This window comes from Gasterosteus aculeatus, chromosome 1, assembly GCF_964276395.1.
Source record: "Gasterosteus aculeatus chromosome 1, fGasAcu3.hap1.1, whole genome shotgun sequence".
NCBI classification, from domain to species: domain Eukaryota; kingdom Metazoa; phylum Chordata; class Actinopteri; order Perciformes; family Gasterosteidae; genus Gasterosteus; species Gasterosteus aculeatus.
Window position 1 is genome coordinate 12,573,486 of NC_135688.1, and position 17,756 is coordinate 12,591,241.

Consider the following 17,756-nt stretch of genomic DNA (forward strand, 5'->3'; position numbering starts at 1 on the left):
CTTAAGTATAAGACCAGTACAGCAACCATATAATATTTGTGACACATTTATTGTGCATTATATGGGTTTCACATAGAAAAGAAGAAAAGAAAAACAAAAGACCACGATCAAAACCATTTCACAGCAATGATTAATGCAAAAGCGATACATTTTTTCCAATAATACATTCTCATTTAAGTCCATATTCCCCAATAAGGGACATGAGCCATGTGAGTGCCTCATTTAAGAAAGAGAATTTCAAATGAATCTCATTCATCACACAGTCCACATGCAACATTGAACAGATCCATTACTCTGTCAGCAGGAGCAAAACCAGCCAGGACGGCGCACACACACACACACACACACACACACACACACACACACACACACACACACACACACGCATCCTTTTCCACCGTGTGAAAATAACCTTATTATCACCAGCACATAAGAAATCATAGTGCCTTCCAGATGTTTGATATGAATCGAGCAACTTGCCGCAAACTACGTCTTGACACTACAGAAATTAGCATTTTTTTCCCCCTCGGGTGCCGTAATCCATCAACATTCATGAAGTAGAGGTGCTTCTTAAGAGATCGAGTTGCCCAGGTGTAATCAAAGGCATCATCTGCTTTATGCTGTTTGAACAATGGGTGAAAACAAAAGGAACAGCATGACATTCATCCTGTTTCTTTTCATTCTGTTTCCACAACCTGAAACGCAGGCAGAGTTGTGTCTGAGTTAAAGGAAAAACGTATTACAAACTTGGCTCTATTTTGAAAATGGTGGCAATCGTGGTATCTATTATTAAACCTCAAAGATCACTCACAAGCTTTTTCCAGAGTTTTTAAGCTGTTTCTACTGTTAATAATAAACGTTGTCAAGATCCTTTCGATCAATGATGAGCACAATGTGCACACTAAATTCATTGCAGAGGTCTACAACGAAGTCCAATGAAGAGAGAAACAAAAAATGAAGACGCTGAACCACTTGTGTTCAGAACAAAGCCTTACATTAAAACATTGCAATATTGCAATTAATAAAACGTTTTTTTTTCTCCAAAATTTAGTTTCAGTGCCAAGTGAAATTCCTTGTATGTGTGACATATTTTGGTTATGAATGTTCCTGATTCCTGATTCCTGAAGGGTGTTGAAAGCTTGGACCTCTAATAATGGATACCGGAATCTCAAAATGTCCATTCAGTCCAATGAGAGCCTCCTTTGCGCATACGGCTATAAAGGTTCCAGCATCTGGTTTACTTTTGGGTTATACAGTGTCTCTGCAAAATAGTTTTGAAACGATTTTGCTGCAGCTGCATTTGTATGTAAACACGTGAAGAAATAACAGAGTAGAAAATCTACAATATAACCACAAGAAATATAATATTAAATTAAAGTCTAACTAAACAAAAGAGCAAAGATTTAACCAAATATTTAACAGTGTAATGGTGTTACAGCAGTGTGATCATTGCAGAGGGCAGGAATTATCAGTCACTGAGGTTAAATGTTCACCCCGTCAGAACGTATCTAGCGAAGGCATTTCCTTATCTCATTTTGCAGGTCAACCCTTTTTCAACAAGACTCACCTTATGGATGCATGAAAGCTTGTTCTTGCAAGTGAGGACCTAAAATATTGCAACCTCCAAACAACTTGTATATTGTAATTACATTGTGATACTTGAATGTTTGCATACCACATTGTGAATGGAAACAAGGCTATGTCGATGATATCGATTTAGAAACTGTACTCTTGGTTCAAAGAAAATTCAACCAATATAACCTACGTCGATTTATTATGAAAAGCATTGTAGAATTGATGTTGTTTTGGGTTGAAAATGTCCTATTAACCGTTTTTTCAGATATCTCTTTTATAATGGTGGCCTGTGGAGAAAGATTTCTCGCTGCAATACCGCAAATGACCACTGAGACAAATTGGAACCAAGGCTGCAATTTCATTTCATCATAACTGATAAACTGATAGAAACAATGGCCAAACGATCCACCAGGTTAGGAACATAATGGTGCTTTCGGTGGATATCTTAACTCATTGGCAGCTGTCAGAAACGTCAGTGTCCACTGCTCATACTGAGAGAGCAGTGGACCTTCTGACAGCAGGAGCACCTTCACTCTGCACACACAGACACACTCAGTGACTGCTGACAGAAGGGAAGTTTATATGACAAAAACAAACAAGTGGATCATTATCGAAGAAACAATTCCTGCATAATTTGGCTTTGTGCCTATTTTGTGACGTTAACAAATCCTCTTTAAGATCGAATAGATTTTACACAATTATTGTTTAAAATTAACATTATTGTCTTACTGATTACAGAAACCAGCAACACGTGTTAACATCCGCTCATGTGTACATTCTATTCAAAATAAACTTCACAGGATACAACTCAATTAGGTTCAGGCAAAAGAAATGTGTTGAAAAATAGATTGCAGTTTTGGTTATAATAACCACATAAGCGCAGTTACATAATTTTAATATTTCAATAGCTGCAAAAATGTGTAGCTTATCAATAAAAGCATATTCTAAATTCAAGCGTCTAGAAACAACTAATTTCCTTAAACACACTTGTTGTGGTAAAATGAACAAATCCACATTTCAATTCAGTTTGCGAGAGAAAGAGGGAAACATAGACAGAAAGAAAAGGACACCAGTTCACTTTGGCCATCGTTGTGATCTTAACATGTTCTGTCTTACGCCATGTTTTACAGCCTCCCTCCTCCTCTTCTTCCTCTGCGTGTCCATCCCACCGCAGCCACATTTCACCACTTGAATGGAAAACAGCTGGAGCAGGGACTGCCAGAGCACATTATGCCCAATTCTTCAATGATTCCCATCAACCTCTCCCCTCTCCTCCCCTGTCCAGTATGCTCCCTTGCTCGCTGTCCTCATTTAAGGTGGGGCCGCGCAGCTGAAACAAAAGAAAAACAGCCTGTATGAGAGCAACGTTTCTCACCCACATATGGTACTGTCTGCCTCTCCCACTTTCTGTGGATTTGTTTCCCAACCTTACTCCCTGGTGAAACTGGTGTTGCGGCTAGCTGTGCTTTTGACAAGTTGAAAAACATGGAGATATAATACAGCTGAGCCGTACGGCCGAGAATGCATACGCTTAAGTGACGTGTGAGAGTTATTACTTTGCCCTTATAGCCAACCTCATTCACCCAGTGGGCTAAGAGGTAAAGACAAAGGCAGCCATAGAAATGTGCTTGAATTCTTTACGGTCCTGATAAACAGCTCTGTAGAAATAGGTGTTTTTACAGGGTTTTTTCTGGAGATATGTCTAGGTGCAATACGTCAACACTGCTTGTATCCACCCATAACGTGTTAAAGTACGACCACATAGCTTGTGAAATCTGCTAAAAAACAATCTTCCCTTAATTTAAATTAAGAAGCAAGATGATGGTTTGGCCCACTTTGGAAAGGTGTAACAAGCTGGCAACAGAAATGTTTACATCCAGCCAATATGGAGCATTATCATTTGTTTGGACATCGTGTCTTTGTCCAACAACCTGCTTGCTTTGTGGTGTTGGACAAATAGATGCCAGTTCGGAGGCCATCTGTGTGTCGTTAGAGTTTTTCTACCTGGAAAACTAAAAATAATTAGCTATTTGATGTTAAAATGATATGTAGCACTGAGGAAAAGTGAATTAAATTGGTTTAAGCAATGGTCAATGCAATGTAATCTTGCTCAATTCAGTATACTGTTAGTTTTGCGGCTACAGCTTTACTTGATCTGGTGTGATCAGCAGCTAATAACAGCTAATGGAAGGTAACATTAGCTAACGAAAGAGATATCACTGAATATAACTTTATAATTATGGACGTTCTTTGGGAACAACTCAATGCATCATTATTGGATCATTGCTATTTTGGACGCAGCCACAGTTTAAAGTGTAGAGACACTCACTTTATCCTCTTTGGTAAAAACTTAAAAGTCATGTGAATAGTATGTGAGGGTCGGTTCAATAGTTCAATTAGATGGTGATTAGAGTGATTAGGAGGATTGTGACAGCGCCGGGTGGTTTGGGGTGTCACAAAGATGATATAAGACTTCACGAGAAGTGTGACAAGCGGCAGGTGATTCAAGAGAAGCGTACCAGAAGGAAGTATTGCTTCAGTTTCTGAAGGGGCACGGGTGACAAACTGGGTGTGTATTGCGGGCAATGTGTGTGTTTGTGTGCCTCTGCCAGTGCAATTTCCTGCCTTCAGATTGACTAACAAGCGGGCACCTGCCTTGACAATTCCGCCCATCCTGTTCCTCTCAGTTCACACAATGTTTATAATCTATCTACCACTGCACAGCAGGCCAGACCAACACTAATACAATTTTGAGGAAATACACACAAGAGTGTAAAAACTGCCCAGGCTTTTGCGTCAAAACACCAATAAACTGAGCTTGAGTGTGAGCTAAACTTCCCAGAAATTGGTGTTTCTTACCCCCATGATGACAATAGAAGCTGGTGTGAGAGGTTCCTGAATTTGCCATTTGCTGGAAGCAACAAGGACAAGCGCACACAGTAAACCAAGACTTCACACTGTAACGTTTGCACATCCAGCACAGAGGAGTGCCGCGGCCAGGCAGGCCTGGACAAACCCGCGTGTCCTCGGGGGAAGAGAGGCTGGCGGCCAGCCTGGCTGAGTGACACACATACGCACTCATATTAATACCGACAGCCCAAACATTAGAAGTAATAATGAGATCTTTATCATTCAGGGGGAAGGAGGAAGCCTTTATACTGTAAGCCTGGAGGGGAAATAGTTGAACAACTAATGAGCTGGCATGCTAACCAATTGCAGTTCGGAGGGTCAGAGAGTTACTGTCAGATACACACATAGGCTCTGTGTGTTAGGTTGGCGTTAGTTGTGTAACCTTTATTGTGAATGACTTCATGTGAAAGCATTGGCGGCGAACGTGTTCTGAGTGTGACACAAAGTGTGAAGGTGAGACCGCCGGATCTGTTGCGGTAACTTCGACTTTATTGTGTTTGGTGACGCACTCTCAAGGCAAAGAAGGAACCTGGGCACAGTGTGTGTTTGTGTACCGTACGTGTGTGTGTGTGTGTGTGTGTGTGTGTGTGTGTGTGTGTTTCAGAACAGAGAAAGTCACTGACCTGTGAAAAACCAGGTGTCCATTACCTCCTTAGCGTGGAGTTACACACTTAAAAGCAGTCCATTAGCATTCTGTTCAGTTTGACAAGGGTAATAAATGACCAAGTGCTTCATCATTTTCACTTTGTGTGAGTGTGTGTGTATAAATGTGTGTTTAAGCACAATGGAGGGGTGTAGACCAACACTTGCAAAGGTGCGGTTTTGGTGCATCTTTTCCTGTTACTAAGCACCTGCCTGTGAGAATTTGTTCATTTATGTGTAAGCATTTAATCAAATCAAATGTTTATTTTTTTACTAATCAAATACAGATATACAGAAAACAAGCAACACATATGAGGAAGCTGTAGCTCGAGTGGTAGAGAATTGCGATCACCAATATTGCCAAGTTGGTGGTTTCATCCCTGGCTCCTCCTGTCAACAGATTGGTCAAACATCCTTAAACAAGGAGCAAATTGCTCCCCATGTGGGTGCAGAAAAGTAAGTTGCTTGGGAAAAAAAACGGAAAAGCATTTGTTTCCCACGTACGCTGACTGCATCGCGCTGAGTAAACTCTGTGAAAAGTACGGTGAGAGTATGTTGTAAAGGCACATGTGGCACAGAGAGGTTAGCTGGTCTGTTTTGGGAAACTCAGGAGACAACTTGTGTGTGTCATCCAGCTCTATAGATTAGAGCCCCATTAGCCTCTGTGGCCGGTCTGTTGTTTAGATTGAGTGTAAACACAGAGAGAGGGATGGTACCACGTCCTCTGTCTCCATCTTCAACCTCCCGACAACACACGCAAAAACACACACTTACACACATGCAGACACAAAAACATGTCTGGAAAGGGATGCATCAACATGCAACATGTGTGTGTGTGTGTGTGTGTGTGTGTGTGTGTGTGTGAGTGTGTGTGTGTGTACTGTGAGAACGCTCTCATGCCCTCCACTGGCATCATCCTCACTTCCTGTACCAGCTGCAGCTTGTCTCCCCTCCTCTTCATGTCTTTCTCTCCGCTGCAAATCATATTCTTCTCTCATTCCCACGATCGTATTACAAAAAAGGGTTTTAGGAAAAGAGCGTCATCAGTTATATCGTTGGTGATATCACCTTGAGAAAATGAGGTCAGCAAATAAAGCAGAAAGCAACTGCACGCCATGTAAGACAAAGTGGATGAATGTACATAATACATTAGCAAACGCATTTTATAATCCAGTACATTTCAAATCAGCTTTGTCATATGAATGTTTGTCTGAGGGGCTGTGACTCAGAGTAGGTTGCCCCTTAACCATAAAGTGAGTGTCCTCTGTGGATGTGATAAGATAAGTTTAATATGGTCACTTCAACATTAGATACGATTGGAGAGGATGAGACTGGATGGGATGAACCCCAAACTGGAAAACAGAAAACATTTTAATGGAAGTTAATTGTTCATCAATTGTGTGGAAAATGTCCTCTTTCGTACTTCGTTCTAACAAACATGAAATAGCTTGCAGATTTTTGCGTCCCTGTTTCCAGTCAAGCTTGGGTAGTTATTAAGCTTTACATTTAAGTGAATAATGTTGACCTATTCCTTTCAATTTGTGCCATCCGTACATGCGATGGCTCAAGCAAAGGCACCGGCTCTGAATCGTTGTGAACCGTCTCCTCTGCCGCTCGCGTGTGTGGCAGTCAGCCTCGTCCCACAGACGCCACGGCGAGCGACTGCACATCTCCAACCAACTCTGCCCCGGTTTACTGGCAGCGACCCCACTGTCTGTGCTAGAAGTCACGTCGCGAAGAGAGAGAGGGAGAGAAGTCCAGAGAAAAAGGGAGGGGTGGGAGCGAGGAGGGAGGCCGGGGGGGGGGGGGGCATGTAGAGGGCACACGGAGCAGGACACAGGAAGTGGAGAAAGATGAAGAGCAGGGAGAAGACAATGTGATGCACGGGGGTTCTGAACCGGAGGGGAGGACGGTGGGGAGGACAAGCAAGCAGAGGAGAGAGTAAAGAGGCAGAGGAGGAATGTTGGAGAAGGAGGAGAAGAGGGAGAGCACAGGGTGTGTGCATCTGGCACTAGGAGGCAGGGGAAGATAGCGTGGGCCAGGCTGGCCGGACGTGTGTGTTTGTGTTTGATTGAAGAGGGATGTGAGACAGAGACCCCTCACTGACTCAGTTTTACTGGAATGCTGCCACGGAGAGATGGACACAGACACACATGCTTTAGAAACACACAAACACACACACACACACACACACGTGCACACGTTTGAACAGTGCAGAATATGGAGGAAGGGGAAGTGAAGAGAGGCGAATGAGAGAGTAACAAGGATGCTTTATGGGTACAGAGGAGGGCATCCTTTGTTTTTTAAGCAACATCATTACGGACTCATGCTGTGTAAGCGTTCAGTTATTGATTTAGAACACGGGGAAGTCCCCAAAGTTGTTTGTTAAAGTTTAGCGAGGCAGTAATTTGGCCGCGGCGGGGCTTCACAGGCCGCAGTCCATTGCCTGCAGTTCAACGCGGCTGCTTAATGCTGGAGATTCCATCAAAATAACTAAACTCTTTTTAATTTCCCAGGAGTCGACGAACAATCAGCGGTGCTTGAGAAGGAAAGCCGAGGCACTTCCAGGGGCCCGAAATGGGGCCGTACGACAAGAAATCCTTGCAGGTGTGTGGTGTAGTCGTCTCCGAGGAGCATTGCTGCTGGTGTGATGTTGTTTTTTACCTTTGGAGGCTAGATGTTTTACCTTTATAGTGTTTGTGCTAAGCAAAGCTAATTGACTCCTTTCTCCATATTTGTCAATCAGACAGGGAGCGTAGTGACAGTCTTCCCAATATATTACCTGCAAAGAAAGAAAGAAGTAATTTCTCCCAAAATGTCAAACTATAGAGGAAGGGAAGAAAGAAAGGATGAACTAATGAGCTGCCAGCGAGGCTTCCTCACAATCCCAGATGATAACAACACTCGTTTGTTTTTAACAAGACACTCCAGAAAAATGACAAGTTTCAAGGTTGCAACCAAAACAGGATGGACCTCAGATCACCCCCTCAACTCCTGTTTGTGTGCTACTGTAGACAATCATGCCCCTACAGAGTGGTGCAGGATGAATACGCACAGATAGGCCCTGACGCACAGCGCCGTTGGTTATTCAGAGGGCTGATTACATAACCTGATTAGTTAAAGGGTCAGTCAGAGGTGGACAAGACCGATGCAAATAAGCAGAGAAATAAAAATCTAAGAATATAGTGCGCTTGGTTCTAATCATATGTTTTGGCCCTTATGACGTCGGAGCCATCTTTCTGAGAGTTCCTACACCCCCGAGAGTCACTTCCTGTCCAGCAAGGCAGTGCGTCCCCAAAGAAACGACATTGCAAAGTGAGCACAGGAGCTGCTAAACCTTTTGCTCTTCCTTATGAGACTCCAGAGGCCAGATGGACACTCACACACACACACACACACACACACACACACACACACACACACACACACACACACACACACGCCCCCGCACATGCACTCCTACACACACACACACACACAAGGAAGAGGTAGAAAATTCAATAATGGCACAAGAAGTGTGTGTGTGTGTGTGTGTGTGCTGGGTGGGGGGAGGATGGGGTAGTGACATAGGGGGTCCATTGTTTTAGACTGGGAGGCAGAAGTGTTGGGAGTGGACGAGGGAAAGTCTAGGGGAAGCTAAATTTAGAGCACCTCCGCTCAAGTATTCCAAATATTCTTACGTCTCTTCGGATACTCACGTATACACTTTGTCACTTCATCCACTTCCAAAAACATACGTCACTAAGCAGCCATGATCTGATCATTATTGATTAAAATACGTAGCTTTAAATCTATTCATACCGTACCCTCGGACTGACAATGCCACTGTACTTTTGGCAATAACAAAAAAGGTACTTCAGCGCTTTTGATCATTTTAAAAAGGTTACTGTAAGATGTGTTTGCCACTTAATTTAACCCTCTGCTCAAAATAAAAGTAATAATAGTTGATCTTACATGAAATTAAAACCCCAGATGAGAATATGAAATGGTACACACGGGGTTAATGCTTCCTGTGCATGTTTTAGGTCATTTCCTGCTGGCTGTACAGCCCTGACCTGCTGGTGTGGACCTGGCCAAACAGACAGACATGCACGCTGACACACACACACACACACACACACACACACACACACACACACACACACACACACACACACACACACACACGTCCTGCACTGACCTACACTTCCTGTCAGACAGCGACACCCCCTTGGAGAGCGAGCCTAATCTGTCTCCGCTACGTCCCCTGAAGAATCCTCTCATCCACTTCTGTCTCCCTCATTGTTCCTTTCACACTTGAACGTGATCACCAGGGACCACGACTGAAAAGACGGCGGCCTCCTGAACAGGTGTTTATTTACATAAACAACACACATCCTTTGTCATATAGGCAACCCCAAGAGTAAAGCCAAAAGGAAAAAACTGAAAGAAAGAAAATTACGCAAAGACAACTGGATTGCTTTCGGGTTCCTGGACTCGTTGCAAATATCGCGTTCTATAGTTACGTTGGCTGTCTTACTTACTCCAAGAAGCTTGGATCCTTTCTTTTCTGTTTCCTCAGCTGTGTTGAGGGAAAAATATCATTTTGATTTGTTTGTGATCTGTTAGTGATACTGTCTTTTTTAATAACTGCCACAGTCTCTGGAACATGTAAGACAATGGTTTAGAACGGGTAAGAGGCCTCCCTTTCTTGACTAAAAGTTTTCTCTTTTTAGAGGTACAGGTACAGAGATGTTGTCTCTGCTGTTACACGAATGGCGATCTTACGCTTTTTTGAAAACCTATACAAACCTAGTACATAGTCCTTATATGGAGGAAAATGCATATGTCAAGAGGTCATTTGCTATTTTCTGTCCTTCCTCTTCAGCAAGACCAGCTGTGATGTATTATCCTCATTGTAACATGCAGAATAATGAGTGTCTGGTAATGGGTGTGTTTGTCTATGTGCGCATCTGGTTTACCCATCAGAGCTCCGGTGTCATGTCCCTGACCTGGCGAGTGGCACAGCGCGGCGAAGCTGCGTGTGTTACGTGTTTCCGTCAAATTGCCGGAGTCTGAAGTCAGTGGGAGTGAGGGGTCAGTGTCGGAGCGAGAACCGGAAGACTGTCTGAGATGCTGGAAAGCAAAGGGAGAGCTCTGAGAAGGATCCACGAGGAGCTGAGTTAGGACTGAGAGTAAGGACGGGCAACCCTGGATAGAGAAAGTGTACGTATAACAGTAGAGGAACAGGTTTTAATGACACGCTGCGAAATGGCCCATGATGAAGAACACAACACATTCAGTCTGTGTTGTGGTACGTTGGTCAGCTGTTGAAATCGGTCTGTTTTGTAAATTAAAATGTGCCCCTTGGGCTCTCTCATTTCTACCTGTAACACGGGCGTCTTCTCATCTCGTTGCGGTCATGGCAACCGCACGCTGTGCTCTGTGATTGCAGCCGAGTGTTTACAGTCCTCTCATGTTAACACTTGTGTGAAACAGCATGGGGTCCCATCCAGCACCAAGATTCTTTTATTGAAAGTGCACAAAATTACACAAGGTTTTAAGTGGATGCCACCAGTTTAACGACACCTTTAAAACTTCTGCCCATCTGAGGCGGACAAAATAGAAGAAAATAACTGAAATTAGATTTTTCATACGTAGAGAGGGGATTTTAAACGATTGCTTATGTTAAACGGAGCATAGCACTGTAGGAGAGAAGGAGAAAGGGCAGTTTGAGAAGTTCAAAGTGGATTTTTAGCCGTTACTTGTCATGTTTAGCACATTAAATATGCATCATAAATGTTGCTTGAGAATTGTTTTGGACTTTTTCTTGATGCTGCTGCTGTACTTTTGAGCCTTTCTACTCATTCAGCTTTTGCTGCTTTCATCCAGTGCCAAACTACCAATGCCCAATTTCAAATACACATATCATTTAGGAATGGCACTACGTCTTTGAGATTGCACAAGTTTGCATATGCATCTCAATGTGTGTGCGCATACTCAAGTGTGAGGGTGTGTGTGTGCGTGTGTGTGTGTCTGTCTGTGTGTTCTGGGTGTGCACGGCCATGTTTCTAATGAAAACCAAATGGTGGGGTGTGTGAGTGCATGGTTTCTCTCCCCCATCTCTAATCAGACAGCCCCCAAGAGTACGTGAGTGCGGACCGAGGGCTTAGAGCACTGAGCTGCAACATAAATCAGCTCTGCCCGTGGAGAAGCCTGGATACATGTGGACTCCTCTGACCTACCGACTGATCCACAAAATGTGTACGCTGTTTGGATATGAAGGGTGCAGTGTTTATGTTGGTCCACAGTGATGATTAAAGGTGTGAAAAGAGGTGTGAAGCTGCAGAACCAATGAGTTTGGCCATATTTGATGACCACTCCCACCCAGACCACACCATGTCTGAGTAGGTGGTCTTTAATGACAAGGCCGGGTATAATTTATGCTATATCCCATCTCCTTATATTTACCAGCTATGCATATTTCCCTTTCTGTCTCCTGTTTTATTCTGTGCAACTTCCCCACTCCCTTTTCCCAATACCTTCACTGTCCACTCTCTGTTTCAGTCCTCATTCCCTGTAGGAGGTGGCCTCTCCTTGTCCTCCGTCTCTTGTCCTCCTCCCTTCCTTTCTTTTTCACATCTGGCCAGGCAGCTGTGGCTGGCCAGGGTTCAGTGGGGTGGGAAGGTGTGGGGTGGGGAGGAGGAGGAGGAGGAGGAGGAGGAGGAGGAGAAGAAGGGTGGTGGTGGTAGTTGAGTTTCGAGGAGGCTATCAATTGCAAAGCCCAGGGCACAGTAAAAGAAAACAAAAAAAATTTAACACAAAATGTGCACTGCAAAAAAAGAGAAAGTTTGAACCAAATCTTTTCAGTTTTTCTCAGCCTATCTATCACTGTCTCCCTGTGCACTATTAAACTCCATTAAAGAGAACAGCAGCGCAGGGGGAAAGAGAGGCTGGGGGTTCAGGGAGAAGCAGGGGAAGGAGGGGGAGGATGGCGAGGGCAAAAATCTCAATATCTGATTTCCACATCTTAAATACATTAATGTACATATATTACCCTGGTGCTCTTTTAAACGCATGAGAAAGAAGAGGGTCCGATGGGAGCAGGCAGAGGGGAGGGGACGAGGGTTCTCATGACATTTTCATTGTGGAATCCCCTTTCTATTGTTTCTGTGGTCAACATATTGCCCAAAGATTCCACATGCCATCATGACCACACAGGCTGCTAAACGGTCACAGATGGTACAACAGGCTGCAAATGATTTGATTCCTGTCAGGTTTTTTTTTTGGTGCTTTTTTTCCCCCCAATGTCAGCGAACGATTTGATGCCCACGGGTGAGTCATTGTGTTCCACATTCCAGGATGTCACCCGCCCTATACCTTCATGCCATCGTCTTTGTCAGTCCTGCCAGTTTCCTCTGCACCGAAGTTCACAACCCCTCAGAGTTCACTTTGGGACGAAGGAAGAGTGAACTCTTCGCTGTACTCTCATGTGACTGAGCATATGGAAAAGGCTCCACTTTCAGTTACTTGCAGTTCCTTCCAACTTATTTTATGGCCAGTTGCAGAGCACGAGGAGCCAAACAAACAGAGGGGGGATACGTGGTCAGAGAGTGAGGGGGCAGAAACAGACACATGGTGATGGGCCTGCAGGATTCAGCGAGAGGGAGTAGGAAGTGAGAGACTGGAGGGAGCCAGTAGGATTTAAGGGTAGTGTGCAGATGTGTGCATGTGAGCGCCCTTCTGTTGTGTATTGTGTGTGTGTGTGTGTGTGTGTGTGGTTCTGGGGTTCTTGGGAAGGTGAACTCATGCTCCCCTTGGTACAGGAAGCCCCTGATTAGTGCTAACGACAATTGCAGACCATATTAATGCAACCACACACCTCTCCCTACCGCACTCCTCTCTCTCTCTCTCTCTCCCTCACCCCTGCCATCTGCACTCTTCCCACTCTGCCAGACATCATAAACCCACTGCAGAGCCCCGAGACACTCACCAGAGCACCGAGGGGGGCAGCCAGGGGGGGCGGGCACTCAGGCCCCTCTTGCACATTGAACCGCTGCAATAACATGTCTCTCAGTCACATGTTATAGAACAGAACATAAAGGGAGATACAGCTTCTACGGAGGACACTTCACGTCAACACAACATTTGCACCACCTAAACAAGAAGAGAACGGCGGAGAGGAGATACACTTCACAAGCGCAAACATTAACAACAGCACTGAAACACAATTGTTTTCAGTTTCCGGAAAACTTTTCCAAAAACATTTCCAAAGAAAAGAATCCGGGGTTGGAGATCAAAGATAACTTGGAGAGATGGGGCGAGAGAGTGGATGGAAAAAAGGTCTGCAAGTCTTCTTGAATGTTCCTGCAGATGGACAGACAGGGCGTTTTCATATTGAGACATCGATACCCTCTCCTCTATTCTCTTGACTCCCACCCACACATTGACATGTGTTTCACATCCACAGCGGAGATGTGCAAACCAACGGCCAACCGCTCAGTGTGACTGGCAGCCCCTTCTTCCCCACTCGCTTTCTCTTTCCGTAGTAAAAGAAATGAACGGACTTTTGGAGCTTTAAGTGCTTGAGTTCTTTATCAAAAGGAGATTGATCTATACAATTATGTGCCAAAATGAATAAAACAGTCATTGCTGTTCCCAATTGTTTTGCAAAAGTCCAAAGGTTTGTATGGACCGGCTGGTGTAGTTGTGTAGTTTGGCTGGTCAAGTTTGCTCTTCGAACTTTTTGCGTCACCATTAAAACACCTTTCATTGTTCTAAACGCTGCAACGTGATGTCTTTAGTCGCAAGTTATGTCTGTTACTGATTTGAATGGTTTTGTTCAGTTCAGTAAGAAACTAAGAACTCATTGTAAACAGAAAGCAGACATTGCATCGTCTTGTTTATTTGTCTTTCATGGCCTATTAGGTAGCTTTTAACCAGGAAGGAACAGACTGTGTGTCACGACTCCACTCCAGATTCAGTCAGACACTAATGATTCAGTTCAGCTCGAGGTTTCGGCGTTAAAATATTTGTTTGTTCGCCCACTAAACACTTCTAATCCAAACATATTAAAACATGGCATAATGAATGCTAACGACAACACACATAAACACATCACTCACTCTCTTGCAGTTTTAGTGCCATTCTTTTGAAAAAATATATAATTTCTCCTGACTCTTGAGATTTTAGTAGAGCACCCCAAAAATGTATTTCAAAATACCCAAAAAAGTAATAGGCAAAGACTAATTGTTTGACCAGACATGTAGTTCACTGGGTGGGTGGGGGGGGGGGAAATCAGCTCTGTCCGAAGACAAAAGACGACAAACTCTGAAAGCATAAGCAAACGTAGGCCTACAGCATGTATGTGTGTCTGTGTGTATGCCAGCAACAGGCTTGTTTGATCACATTCAACAGAGATGCAAAGACAGAGAGGACGGATAAGGGACAGACAAACACACAAAAACATAAATATACACAAGCACACCCACACTCTCTCACACACACACACAAATAAAAGAAAGGGTTGGATAAAGGGGAGACGGCAGGAGGAAACACATGGCATCACACGGCCCTGAGTAAGAGGAGGCAGGTAGTGACTGTAAACATAAACGTATGTCATAGACATGAAAAAAGGGGGGGGGGGGGGCTGGGCTGCAGACAAAGGGAGGGAGCAATCGGCGGATGGCTGGACGGGAGCGGGGGTCTTTCTCTGTCTAGTTTACCCAGCTGGAGGACTAAGAGACGCAGACGGAACCCTGGTGTCACCCACTGTACCCTAACCCTCCCAACTCCCCTGCTTCCTGTCCCTGCTCCAGTGATGTCACGGGCCAGCTGGGGATGTCACGTCCACACCCCCTATCCCCTCTGTCTGTCCCCTCTCTCCCCTCTCTCTCAAGTCCCCTTCAATCACCGGCGTCCCACTGCGACCCCGGGACAGTCAATGGAGCACGTACCAAACGCAGACAGAAACACACACACAGTGGCGATCGTGTTCGTAAACACAAATCTATCAAGCATAAATCATCTACGTTATGTAACGTAGGCAGAGCGAGTAAATGAAATACCAATAAATATAACAACATAACCAGCTGTAACCGAAACACAGTTTAATTGGTTTATTGTTTCATGTAATTCACTTGTTTTCTCAATTCGAAAGCAAAAGAGGAAATAACACAATCCCGAGGAGAGAAGCTATCAAACCCCGTGACACGTTTCTAGAAACTGCATCGGATCCAGTGACCTCACAAAACCTTCGCTCTCAAGTTCCCTGCTCCTCGAAGTGAACCAGCCGCTGATTTGATTGGGTTGGCTCACGATAGCAGGTGTATTGCCAGTAAACCAAAGTGCGAAAGTAAAGCGATATTGTTGCATCATTTATAACTCCATTTTGGCTCATAAGCCACTGATTTACTTACAAGTCTCTTTTGCTAAAAACTCACATTTTAAGGCTAGGTAACAAGAGCTGGATAATGAACACCATTTAAACCTGTCATAAAAAGCAGCATCACTACTGGGAGGAAGCAAGTGACAGATTTATAGCCCAGGGTGCCCATAAAGTGATCTCAAGCATGTTCAAACTGTTATAGGGCCACCTCAAACTAATGAAATGGCAGTCAGTTCCTGTTAAAGAAAAAATATGTATCATTATACATAAATGACTGGGATTCCAACTCCCAGTCTGTTACGATGTTAAACTTCTCTGATGACACCACAGTGGGTTTAATCTCAAACAAGGTTGAAACAGTTCAAGGAGGTGGGGTTTTATCCCAGGAGGGCCGGGGTACAGCTTCCAAAACCAAGGAATTATTGTTGGACTTTCAACCAAACTGTCTTACAACAAGAACAACGAGACTATTCAAGACGACAGTCTCAAAATTCCTGAGAGTGACAATCTCCTCTGTCTTTATTGGAGGATGGTGGGGTCGAGGGGGGCAGTAATACTAAACCATGTTTCTTTTTTATATAATTGAAAAAAAATGATACTAAAATTATATTTTTGGGGCAGTTTTAGGGGACTTTTTTCCCCCCGTAACATCCAATGTGGTCAAAGTAGAGGGTAAAGCTGCAGTTAAAGGCAGTGGGCCTTGAGTTTATACAGAGAGCGAGGAAGAAAGAGATTGGTTCATGTTTTTTTGAAATACTACATATAAAACACCTCATGAAACTTTTCAAAGAAAAAACAGCTAACTAAAAGGATACAATATGGCCAGAAGTGCATGCCATAAGCCCTTTGGCCACAGTTACGCTCCCTGCATCCATTTAAAACAACAAATAGTAAACTGAATTGTTCTAAATCAAACTCATGAAACTCATCAAAACCATAAAATTCCTCATTTTAATTCATAGCTGCTTTTTATTTCCATGTCTTTTATGTAGTGGCGAATTCTTCGAAGAGTCCACATTAAAACTTGAATTTGAACAACTTCAACACACACTTTTTAACACTTTTACACACTTACTTTTATAATTGATACCTATTCTGCAAATTCCCACATGATGTCAAACCAACCAAGAAATTTGACTTTTTCTTTGCTGAATCTTTTGTTTTGGCATTCACGTGTAAAACCATTCAAAAATACTCACATTTCCTCCTTTCATTTTTCTGCTGAAGTTACAGTGAAACACTGCTATGCTCTCTTTAATTTTCTTGAGTGTGCGAGGGAGAGATAGAGAGAGAGAGACAGAGGTCCATGCACCCACCCACACAGACACTGAGTTACGTGCAGACCAACAGGACCCCCCCTTCTAGAAACTGAACACCACAATCTTCCTCCATTTAGGCATCCCAGCTCCCCTCTCCCCTCTCCCCTCTCCCTGCCCTGAACCCACCCTGTCCCCTGCTGGCCACTGTCCTCAACCAAACAGACAACACACAACAGCATCCACATACACATGCACACATACACACAGTACCCGACATTCTCACAAACCCACACACACTGTCCAAACACTCTCTGAATTTTAATATCCGATTATGTTTCACACACACACACACACACACACACACACACACACACACACACACACACACACACACACACACACGCACGCTCTCCTTGTTAAAACACCCACATCCTTTCACTTTCTTTGATGGATGAGGAAATGCTCACACAAACATATAAACAAGACCTCCATCCCCTATTACATCTGTATGCTTTTCCTAGAGCTTCGGTTGAGCCTTTCAGGACCCGACGTATCCAGCGGCTCCGCCTCCCCTCCAATGCTTTCTCTCTCGCTCTCTCTCTCTCTCTCTCCCGGCTCAGGCCCTACCTGATTGTCTGCTTGTTTTCCCTGGCGGCTCCCAGCTTCCGTTCCCAGGCTGGGAGGTGGGAGGTGGGAGCGCAGCCTACAACACATACTTTCCACCCCTGAAGGCTGAGGGCCAGCGGCGGTTCCTCTTGTCCACAGGCCCTACAGGAAGCACTTAAACCCAATGCTGCCCACCAGCGCAACCCTTCTGGCTCGGGCCCGGGACCAGGAGATGAGAGAAGTGAGGACTGTGAGGATGCAAAATGTTCACTATGACCGAATTTGAATTTGCCTGAGGTTTTCAGACTGGAAAATGAGCAATAGACAGTTGGAAAACGCTCAGGATGCTCAGGAAGCTGCAAAGTTGCTTCTTTCCACCTTTTCTGTGATCAGCTCCT

General features: G+C 44.2%; 1 long non-coding RNA gene across 1 annotated transcript; it reads right to left on the minus strand.

Moving 5' to 3' along the window:
* Window positions 1–30: 30 nt before the first annotated feature.
* LOC144404486 (uncharacterized) lies at window positions 31–16,757 on the minus strand. The gene is made up of 2 exons (XR_013466431.1): window positions 16,693–16,757; window positions 31–2,905 (listed from the first exon to the last, which is right to left on the minus strand). It is a non-coding gene; the product is annotated as an uncharacterized LOC144404486 (long non-coding RNA).
* Between the last annotated feature and the right edge of the window lie 999 nt (window positions 16,758–17,756).